Genomic DNA, 11,803 nt, shown 5'->3' on the forward strand with positions numbered 1-11,803 from the left:
TGCTTGAGGGGAGCACGATTGCTCGAAGCTCTTGATGAGCATCGAGATGTATTTGGAGGAACCCAGGTCGATGCCCTTCAGCTATCACCGGGATGGAGGCTTTCAACGGCTTGATGTTCTTCGCGACGCACCACTTCGTGAAGGTAGCCCATTTAGCCTGGTACACAGGGGCTGACAACCATCTCAGGTAACCTGACATCCTTGTTGCGGTCTTTGCCGAATACCCTTCCTTCTTCAGGAGACGCTCAATAACCTCCACGCGTGGAGGCGGAGGGACCGAGGCTTTTCGTGGAACCTTTGAAAGTGTGGCTGCCGGAGAAGGTCTGGTCTGTCCAGGTGGAAGGCGCGCCAGTTCCTTTAGATCCGCGAACCACTCTCTCTCCGGCCACCAGGGCGCTACCAACGTCATCCACAGGTTGTCCGCTCGCCTCACCCTGTTGAGGACTTGCCTGAGCATTCCGAAGGGAGGGAAGGCGTAAACGTCTAGGTTGTCCCAAGGATGCTGGAAGGCGTCCTCGAATGCTGCCCCCGGATCTGGCACAGGCGAACAAAACACGGGGAGCTGTGCGTTCAGCCTCGTGGCGAAGAGGTCTATTACTGGCGAGCCCCACTTCTGAATCAGTGTCTTGGCCACTTCTGGGTGCAAGGACCACTTGGACCCCACCACTTGACCCATTCTGCTGAGGCCGTCGGCCAGGACGTTCCTCTTCCCTGGAATGAATCTGGCCGAGATCTTGATCTACTCCATTTCGGCCCATTCCAGGAACTCCAACGTGAGGCCGCGCAACTCCTTCGATTTTAGCCCTCCTTGCTTCTTTATGTAGGCCACCACCGTGGCGTTGTCGCACATCAGTGCCACGGTGTTTCCCCGGAGCCTCTGAACGAACTCTAGGCATGCCCTTTGCACTGCCATCATTTCCAGTACGTTGATGTGCAGGTTCTTCTCTTCGGCTATCCACCTTCCTCTCGCTGTGCTGTCGAGGAGATAAGCACCCCAACCCTCCTTGGATGCGTCCATGAACAGGAGCATCTCCGGAGGGTCGGCTGCGAAGGGCATCCCTTTGACGGTGTTCGATCTGTCGTGCCACCACTCGAGGACCTCCTTCGTCTCCGGGAACATCGGGACCACCTCGTGTGGGGAGTCTCTCTGGTTCCAGGCCTCCTTCAGGTTCCATTGTACTCCCCTGAGTTTGAGTCTCCCCTGTGGGACTAGCTTCTCCAATGACACGAGGTGGCCTATCAGCCTCTGCCAGTCCCTGGCTCTCCTGGGCTGACCCGACAGGAAGTGCCGTAGGATCTGGTCCAAGTTGTCCAGTCTCTCCGCAGAAGGGAAGGCTCTTGCCAACCGGGAGTCCAGGACCATCCCGAGGTAGGTCATCCTGGTGGAGGGTATCAGTTGGGACTTCTCCAGGTTGATGGTGATACCCAGGACGTTGCAGAACTGCATGGGCTTCGCGCCTTGCTCCCTCAGTACTTCCCTTGAGGTTGAAAACCACCACCAGTCATCCAGGTACCGAATCAGGCGGATGCCCTGTTCGTGTGCCCAGGCTGAGACTGTCGCGAAGATCCTCGTGAAGACCTGAGGGGCTGTGGACAGACCGAAGCAGAGGGTCTTGAACTGTAACGTTTGGGTACCCCATTTTACCCTTAGGTACTTCCTGCTGGAGGGGTGGACAGGGATCTGGAAGTATGCGTCCTTGAGGTCTATGGACATCATGAAGTCTCCTTCCCTCAAGGCGCCGCTAGGACCGACTTCGGAGTGTCCATCTTGAAGTCTGTCTTGCACACGAACCTGTTGAGGGCTGAGAGGTCTACGACTGGTCTCCAGCCACCTGTCGCTTTCTCCACCAGGAAGAGTCTGCTGTAGAACCCTAGACCTGGGTTCTTGACTGGTTCCGTTGCCCCTTTCGTCAACATCGCAGAGACCTCTTCTTGTAGGGCCATCCTTCTCAAGGGGTCTTTCGGTGCCAACCATTCCGCCTGTAGATCTGGTATCAGAGGTGGGGGGTTCACCAGGAAGGGCAACCTGTACCCTTCTTTCAGGACTGTCACGGTCCATGGGTCCAATCCATGGTCCCGCCATGCTTGCCAAGAATGTTTTGAGGCATCCCCCCACCTGAGGCTTCGGCAGGAGTAGGGGGCCTCTCTCCTTATCTCCTTCGAGAGGCGCGGCCCGATCGACCTCTTCTGGCGGCCGAATAGGAGGGCCTGAAGGCTGACTGCGCAGCCGACGTTCCTCTACGGGAGGGCTGCGAAGGTTGCTGCCAGGATGTAGTAGAGGCGTCTCTCCTGGGCTGGTTAGGTGAGGCGCAAGGAGTGAGAGGGACGTCAAAGGGTGTCCTTCTATGGGTGGGTCTTCTTGCTGGAGGCGGCCTGGGTTCTCCCGCATCCTTTAGTTTCCTCACCCCCCTCCACCGTCTTTTCCACCTCCTTGAGGGGGAACACAGTCGTCCCACAGTGGAAGGCTCCTCAGGGACCTCGCTTCTCTGTCAGGGAGCCACCTTACTATAGTCCATTTCTTTTAGCGATGCAGATTTGCACCGACTCGCAGGGGTGCCCTTTGAGCTCGGAAAATTTTCCTGATCGCTGATTGGTTAGAATTATCTCATCCAACCAATCAGCGATCAGGAAACTTTTCCGAGCTAAAAGGGCACCGCTGCGAGTCGGTGCAAATCTGCATCGCTAAAAGAAATTGACTATAGTCTGCTGAGCCTGAGCAGTGTCCCTTTTCCTCAGTATCCAGTTGGCAGTCTGTGCTATGGATTGATAGGAAAGGAACTTCAGGGCCTTACCTCCCGAGCTAATCAGCTCCTTCAGCAAGGCCTGATTCTCCGGGATTGAGAGGTCGTGCGAGGACTGGAACCCTACCAGCGTGGAGGCCCACCAATCCAGCCACGATGACACGTGAACTAAGTCCCTGGCCAGCTCCTCCATCATGGAAGTCTCCGCCGGGGAGAAACAAACCAGGGAAGTGGTAGCCCTCTCCTCTGCTGCTCCCTGTCCCAAGATGGTGACTGCTGGTTCCACCGCACAGGGCCCCGCGCAGTGTCCTTCCGGGAGGTAGAACCAGGACTGTCTTTTCAGGCCCTGGAGAAGTCTAGAGGCGCACTGGCTCTTGGGGGCTTCCGCATGGTTGGCCACGATCTTGTTAACGTGCATCAATCCCAGCTTCACATCTTTAGCCAAAGGGAGGGCTAGCGAGGGCCTCTGTTGTACAGGCGCATCCACCAGCCTGCTGAGGCTCGAGAGCCAGACTTCGTCAGTAGAGGGCTCAGGTTCATCCAGCCTATGGTGTCGCCTGATGAGGCCTATCACCCTCCTGTGTGCTGAGACTTCCGCTGGCTCACCTTCTTCCCCGTCCTCTACATTCTCCGTTGGGCGTCCCAGTTCTCGTGACGGAGGACCTTCGACGGGGAGAGTACGTTGAGGAGGCATCTTCCTGGAGTGGTCCAGTCTCCTCGCTTCAGGCAGTAGGACTGGCATCGCCGCTGGAACGGAGGCCTCAGTCCGGGATTTATCCCTTCTTTCGGCGGATCAGGGGTCTGCGGGCTTGCCCGTCGAGGAAAGGAGTTTCTCTCGCTCCGGACGATGCATCGTAGATCTTGAGGCCAGGACGCGGCTGCCAGACCGAAGGGGCGACACTCTCCGCTGGGCGGATGGAGTCGGAACCTTCGCGGACTTATGCCTGTCCATTGGTGCCTGATGAGAAGAGTCCCTCCATCTGTCATACTTACTGCTGGAAACAAAACCTACCGGTGAGCGGGACCTAGGGCGCCATCCCGAGGTGCCCGGGACTGCTGTAGCCCCCAGGAGTTGGCTACGGGGGATGGAGACCCGCACCCATTCTTCCTCCGACGAAACGCTTCTCCTGAACCTCCTCCTGGGGAATCTAGAACACCTACTCACGTGGCGGGATCTTGAATGGGAACGTGAGCGAGATCACCTTCTGCGGGACCTATCTTGCTGTCTCCTATGGTCCCTCGGGGCTCCGTCTTCCGATGAGTAGTTGTAGGCCTTGACCGAGGAGCCCTTAGACCTGTAGGACCTCGCTGAAGGGCGTGAATCGCGCCGCATTGCTGGTGGTTTTACATGGTGTTCGGTCGGCGACGAAGGAAGATGGCCGGGAACGTAGCTGAAGGCGTTTGAGGGGAGCTCCTCGCTGGAGAACCAGGTCTCAAACTCCTCTTCCATCCTCAGGGGAGATCTGAAGGGCATCTTCGGAGGCGCCCACACAAGGGTGTCTGATGGCGGCGAGTCCTCCTCCTCGGTGGCACCCTCAGCTGCTGACACCTGAAAAACCTGCCCAAGAGGCGGGGGAAGAGACTACAGCAGTTTTACCCCACATTGGATCGTCCGACGAGACGGGACCTGCTTTCACCAGGGCTCCGTCCCCCGAACACACACCCGCCCCTCCCTCAGGCCCCCCACTTGCCTGGACCGAAGACACAATCCCACTGTCAGGTAAATCAGACTCCTGGGGAAGGACCACAGGCCGCTTCCCGCAACAGACTTACCTCGACCCCTACACTGGGTAGGGGAAGACGGCAGAGAGACTGTACGACGGGACGCCGGGCGAAGCAAGAGGCGAAGAGACGTTGGGCTTCGTAGGAGAACATCGAGAGGCCTTCTTCTTGGTGCCGTAACACCCCCACTGCACCTCATTCCAGGACTCGCACTCCGGACACGTGGCTGTAGGGGAACACACACTGCCCCTACACGAAGAACACAAGGAGTGCTGGTCAACTTCGGGCTTAGAGAGGAAAGCGCCACACGATTTGCCGGCCACAGGCCCAGGGCAACGACGGAGATGCTCCACAGCGCACTAGTAAGACACCACGAGACACAGGAACACAGAGGGAAAGGATAGGGAAGCACACAAAGGGACCACGTGGGGACCGCGTGAGACACAAAGGGTCGCACTGGGTTAAAAGAGAGCGTCGGGATGTTAACGTCGACGCGACCAAAAACTTACTGGAGATCGAAAACCTGAGCAAGCATGCTCTCTGACCCCGGGTCGTCTCTGAGCGCGTATCACTCCGCCAGAGATTACCCCGCATAGAAAACGGGAGTAGGGTAAACTACACAAAATTCTGGTCGGATGGGAGGAGATCCCAGATCATCCTAAGAAAGTAGTTCGAGGTAAGTACTCCGTGTTGGAACAATCTTTCTTTTATTTTCACGCTTCTATATTTCTATAGAATGTGAAGAGGATGATTGAGTAGAATGAGAAAATCTTGAAAAGAACAGCAATATCCACCAGAGGCAGACGATTAATGCTATAAATAATCTATACCAATTTTGGAGGGTAGCCAAAGTAAAAAAAGGACTCAACAAAGTTTGGTTGGTATTGCTAGGGTACCACAGCTCATCCTCCCCGATATCCACCTAAAATGTTATTTTCATTAGTAAAATAAATTTTTGAATATACTTACCCGATGATCATGTAGCTGTCAACTCTGTTGCCCGACAGAAATCTACGGTCGGGATACGCCAGCGATCGCTATACAGGTGGGGGTGTACACAACAGCGCCATCTGTGAGTAGGTACTCAAGTACTTCTTGTCAACAAGAACTCAATTTTCTCCTCGGTCCACTGGTTCTCTATGGGGAGGAAGGGCGGGTCCTTAAATTCATGATCATCGGGTAAGTATATTCAAAAATTTATTTTACTAATGAAAATAACATTTTTCAATATTAATCTTACCCGATGATCATGTAGCTGATTCACACCCAGGGTGGTGGGTGGAGACCAGCATACATGTTAACAAAGAAGCTAAGTATCCCGTATCTTATTTTAACCGTTATTCAAAATAACAAACATAAAATAAATAAGTACCTGGTAAGGAAGTCGACTTGAACCATTACTCTGCCTTCTTAAGTACGTCTTCCTTACTGAGCCTAGCGATCCTCTTAGGATGCTGAGCGACTCCTAGGTGCTGAAGTATTAAGGGCTGCAACCCATACTAAAGGACCTCATCACAACCTCTAATCTAGGCGCTTCTCAAGAAAGAATTTGACCACCCGCCAAATCAACCAGGATGCGGAAGGCTTCTTAGCCTTCCGGACAACCCAGAAATATTTCAAGAGAAAGATTAAAAAGGTTCTGGAATTAGGGAATTGTAGTGGTGGAGCCCCCACCACTACTGCACTCGTTGCTACGAATGGTCCCAGAGTGTAGCAGTTCTCGTAAAGAGACTGGACATTCTTAAGATAAAAGACGCGAACACTGATTAGCTTTTCCAAAAGGTTGCGTCGAAAATATTTTGCAGAGATCTATTTTATTAAAAGGTCACGGAAGTTGTGATAGCTCTAACTTCGTGTGTCCTTACCTTCAGCCAAGCTTGGTCTTCCTCATTCAGAAGGGAATGAGCTTCTCGTATTAACAGTCTGAAAATAATAGGATAAAGAATTCTCTGACATAGGCAAAGATGAATTCTTAACTGAACACCATAAAGCTTCAGACGGGCCTCGTAAAGGTTTTTAAAATAGAACTTAAGAGCTCTACAGGACATAATACTCTTTCTAGTTCATTTCCAACCATATCGATAAGTTTGGAATAACGAACGATATTGGTCAAGGCCGAGAAGGCAGCTCGTGTTTGGCTAGAAAACCAAGATGTAGAACATGTAGCCGTTTCGGATGAAAATCCGATGTTCTTGCTGAAGGCATGAATCTCACTGACTCTTTTAGCTGGTAAAGCATATCAGGAAAAGAGTCTTAAAGGTGAGATCTTTCAGGGAGGCTGATTGAAGTGGTTCGAACCTGTCTAACATAAGGAATCTTAGAACCACGTCTAAATTCCAACCAGGTGTAACCAAACGACGCTCCTTCGTGGTCTCAAAAGACTTAAGGAGGTCCTGTAGATCTTTATTGTTAAAAAGATCTAAGCCTCTGTGACGGAAGACTGATGCCAACATGCTTCTGTAACCCTTGAAAGTGGGAGCTGAAAGAGATCGCTCTTTTCTCAGATATAAGAGGAAGTCAGCTATTTGAGTTACAGAGGTACTGGTCGAGGATACGGATACTGACTTGCACCAGTTTAGGAAGATTCCCCACTTCGATTGGTAGACTCTAAGGGTGGATGTTCTCCTTGCTCTAACAATCGCTCTGGTTGCCTCCTTCGAAAAACCTCTAGTTCTCGAGAGTCTTTCGATACAATGAAGGCAGTGAGACGAAGAGCGTGGAGGCCTTGGAGTACCTTCTTACGCGTGGCAGACGTAGCAGGTCCACCCTTAGGGGAAGAGTTCTGGGAACGGCTACTAGCCATCGAAGTACCTCGGTAAGTTATTCTCTCGCGGGCCAGAGGGAAGCAACTAGAGTCAACTTTGTCCCAACGTGAGAGGCGAACTTCTGCAGTACCTTGTTGACAAACTAGAATGGAGGGAATGCATATAGATCTAGATGAGACTAATCTAGTAGAAAGGCATCTAAAAGAACCACTGCTGGGTCCGGGATAGGTGAGCAAAGTATTGAGAGCCTCTTGGACATCGAGGTTGCGAAGAGATCTATGGTTGGCTGGCCCCAGGTGACCCAAAGTCTCTTGCATACATCTCTGTGGAGGGTCCAATATGTTGGAATTATTGTCCCTTCCTACTGCGACAAACTGCTAAGACATTCAAGTTGCCTTGGAAGAAATTTGTTACTAGTGAAAAGTCTAGACCTGTTGAACAGGAGAGGAGGTCACTAGCGAACTCGCACCATGTCAGAGAGTAGGTCCCTCCTTGCTAGGAGATGAACATCAAAGCAGGGAGTTGTCCGTGTTGACCTCCATTACTTTGTCTTGAAGGAGAGACCTGAAGCTTTTCCAGGTCAGACTTACTGCCAGAAGCTTCTTGCAGTTAAAATGCATTGTCCTTTGACGCGAGTTCCATAATCCCGAGCATTCCCTACCGCCTAAGGTTGCACCCCAGCCTACGTCCGATGCGTCTGAGAAGAGAACGTGGTTGGGAGTCTGAACAGTCAGGGGAAGACCCTATAAAAGGTTGATAAAGTCCTTTCCTCAGGTTAGACCAGACTTATCTTCCGGAAACCGGGATCGAGACCGCTTCTAGCGTCTTGTCCTTTTCCAGTGAAGAGCTAGATGAAACCGAAGAGGACGGAGGTGTAGTCTTCCAAGAGACACCAAATGCACCACGGATGACAGTGTCCTAACCAGACTCATCCACAGCCTGACAGGGCCGTATTCCTTCTTCAGCATCTTCTGGATGGATAGCAGGGCTGGGGATTGATCTTCTTGTTCAGCCATGTCCTCATCAGAAACTGATGAGGAAACGGCAACGGAGTGGGCAACGTCTGACTCGCTGAATCCGGTCGCACTGGTGGATGCGTGACGGAGCCGGACACAAGATCATGGTACTGCTGCACAGTCTGTGAACTGTCAACCATGGGGAAGCGAGGAAGTACAGCGACAACCCGAAACTGTCTAGACTGTCTGGGTAGTACAGACAACCCCTTATCGGGTTGCTGAGGAGCCGCACTGCGTCACAACAAGTCACCTCTGCTGGTTGTTGAACGTCTTCCCAGTGACACACTGAACGTCCACAACCACCTCCGAGAGTAGCATAACATCAACGTGCGACTGGCAACCCACACTGGGTCGCACCGGTGGAGGAACCATCTCAACTGGCGGACGTGAGTAGGATATCTCAGCGTCAACAGGGCGTACAACCAACCGGTAGGAAGGTCGTTGGCAAGAAGGGTCTTCTCCGTAAAAAATCCTCTATCAAGGACTAAGCTTGGACTGCATGTCTTGCAACAAAGCCCAAGGTCTATGGGAGCAGGTGTGGCAACAGACGGGGTTAGCGACTGAAGCGGAACCATTTACCCTCCCTGGAAGCATGTTATGCTTAAATAAAAGTCCATAGGAGGCTAAGCAGCTTAAGGCTCCTCTCCAAATGACAGAGTCCTCAAGGGAATATCAGAAGGAGGGAGAACAGCACTTTCTCATCTACAGGAACCATATCCGAGAAAAGCTAGGTTCTCTCAGTGAGGGTTTCACTGGTGCAAAAGCAGCAGACCAGAAGGCAACGTTATGAAACTGCTTGACAGTCTGTGAACTGTCAAAAACTGAACTGTCAACCACAACAGGAGCGTGAGGACATACAGCACTGGTGTATAAGTAGCAGACCAGAAGGCAACGTCATGTAACTGTTTGACAGTCTGTGAGTTGGCAACAACCAAAGTTGTGTGGGGAAGCCTCAACTCCTGACTGACTAGTTTGCTGCTGGCGAGTGGCGGTAACCACAGTGTGTTGCGGAGGCTGACACACCGTGTCATAACACGGCAGCTTGTGGTAGCTCACGCACGGCAACGGAGTGCTCTGTGTGTGGGAGTCATCATACATCTGGCAGGGTTGACTGTGCATGGGTGGAGGAGCTCTCACAACAAGAGTGTGAGAGCAGGAAGCCATGCCGGGCGCACAACCGTGGGAGGTGTAGGCCCACGGGTGCATCGTCAACCTTCTCCGCAGTCGGAGTGTGGGAGCTGGCAACAACAAAAGCAGAGTGCTGGTGCGTGGGAGGGGCTGCGGTGGGTTGAGGAGCATGCGGTATGGTATGCGGAGCATGCTGTAAGGTATGCGGCTCATGCTGCATGGTATGCGGAGCATGCTGTAAGGTATGCAGAGCATGCTGCATGGGCTGCGGAGAAAGCCGCATAGTGCTGGAACCCGGCAGCTCTACAGAACCTTCCCACTGCTGATGCGGTAGCTCACGCATGTTAGCAGATGGTGCAGCAAGAACATGCGTCTGGCAGGGTGGACTGCGCATCGGTGGTGGAGCTCTCACAGGTGGAGTGTGGGAGCAGGCAGCCGCAGTATCTGCTGAGCGCACAACCTCGGCGGGTTGTAGGTAAACAGGTGCATTGTCAACCTTCCAGCACGATACTCCTGCATGAAGGAGCAAGCTGAGACTGTATAGTCTGCAGCATGGACCACTAGGGTCTATGAAAGACAACAACAAACGGAGCTACTGTCCGTTGTGACTGAGGGTCTAAAACAGCTGGTGCGGCAACAGAAGGAGTTACTGCCTGTTGCGGTACCACCTTGCCTCTCTTGGGAGGTGTGCAGTTGTCGTACTGCAGCGAGTCCGAACTGACCCAGTGGCTACACCTAGGCCGTTGGACTTGCGCGGAAGGGACCGACTTGCACTTAAAAGCTGCAAGATTTGGTCCATGGTTTCTGCGAGAAACCTCTTCCGCAGACGAGGAATAAATGGGCTCTCGTCTTTGTGTGGGTGGGGTGATCACGTCGGCAACGTGTGTAGATACACCCGAAACCACGGAGGGAAACGTTTGTTCGTCGATCAAGACCTGTGGAACCCATAAGTCCTTCGACATTACTTCTCCCCTGGGCTTGGGAGCTTGTAAGAGGTATCGGACAAGGTGAACAACTGGCACGAACAAACGAACCCTCGAACGCAACACTAACACTTTGCGCATATCACTTTATCACTTTTGATTTTCTGTTTGCACTTATTTCACTGAACTCGAAACTTTAAGTGGTTTGTACCTGAAACACGCAATCCTATCCTTCATTAAAAGGTAGTAATTGCGAAAACAGTATTACAATGTAACAGAAAAACATAATGAAAGATAAAGAATTCAGTGGCTGGAAAAGAGACTAAACACTAGATCAAATAAACTACGTTTAAAATCTCTCACCGCAAAAAGCCTGGGAACAAGAATAAAACTCTAGAAACGTTTTACCTTCTTCCCCTATAGCGACTAGGGAGAAGAGCAAAAAACGAGAACGTTACCCGCTTGAACGAAACGTTTATCCTCCTCTCTCTCCCTCCGTCTCTATCTCTCTCTCTTGACTTAGAACATGAGAGATGAGCCCAATTATATATCGTTAAAACATATTATTGTTAAAGGAAAAAAACAGAAAGGTTTCCCAAATAAAAAGTTCCTTTATTAGAATTAAAACCATTTAAGCTAAGAAAGAATGAACGAAACGCTAGAATCGGTTTACTCTTACTGCAACGTGAAACCGTGAAATACTCTCTCTCTATCGTAACGATAGAGCGCAAGTTGAACGTTCTGAACGTCAACAACTGCGGAGACTAAACAAAACGTTAGTTCAACTTTGAAAACAGTACGAGACTATCAAAGAAATTCTTTCAAAAACATTAAAATTAAAATAGCATAAATTCTTAACAGGAAAAACGATATGACGGGCTTAATGTTAAATAACTTCGGTTCCAAGTAAGGACCGCCTACTATTAGGAAAGGTCGCATATAAACAAACATAAAAATTAATTTTTATAAGTTTATAATAAATGGAAAGTTAATCGAAGAGGCCTATAAATGGCGATATAAAATAAATCTATAACTTTGTTAAGCAAAATTACCAAAAACCTAAACACACTTCCGTCTAAGGGAAGGGTGGGTCATAAAAAGTGAAAGAGTCTATACTCTCTTCGACACCAACACTTCCGTCTAAGGGAAGGGTCGGCCATTTAAAAGTGAAAGAGAGTCCATACTCTCTTCGTCACCATAAAAAAATCTATCCAAAAAGAGTTCAAGTTTTGAAATGAAGATAAAACCCCTGCATAGCGAAAGCTCAAAACTGGAATAGTGTACTTCACCAAAAAGTTGTGAAAACAAATCCAGTTAGGGACGGCGTATTAGTAGGTCTTGCCGGAGGCACGACAGAGGAAAAATTGAGTTCTTGTTGACAAGAAGTACTTGAGTACCTACTCACAGATGGCGCTGTTGTGTACACCCCCACCTGTATAGCGATCGCTGGCGTATCCCGACCGTAGATTTCTGTCGGGCAACAGAGTTGACAGCTACATGATCATCGG

The sequence above is a fragment of the Palaemon carinicauda genome, chromosome 2 (genome assembly GCF_036898095.1).
Source record: "Palaemon carinicauda isolate YSFRI2023 chromosome 2, ASM3689809v2, whole genome shotgun sequence".
NCBI lineage: Eukaryota > Metazoa > Arthropoda > Malacostraca > Decapoda > Palaemonidae > Palaemon > Palaemon carinicauda.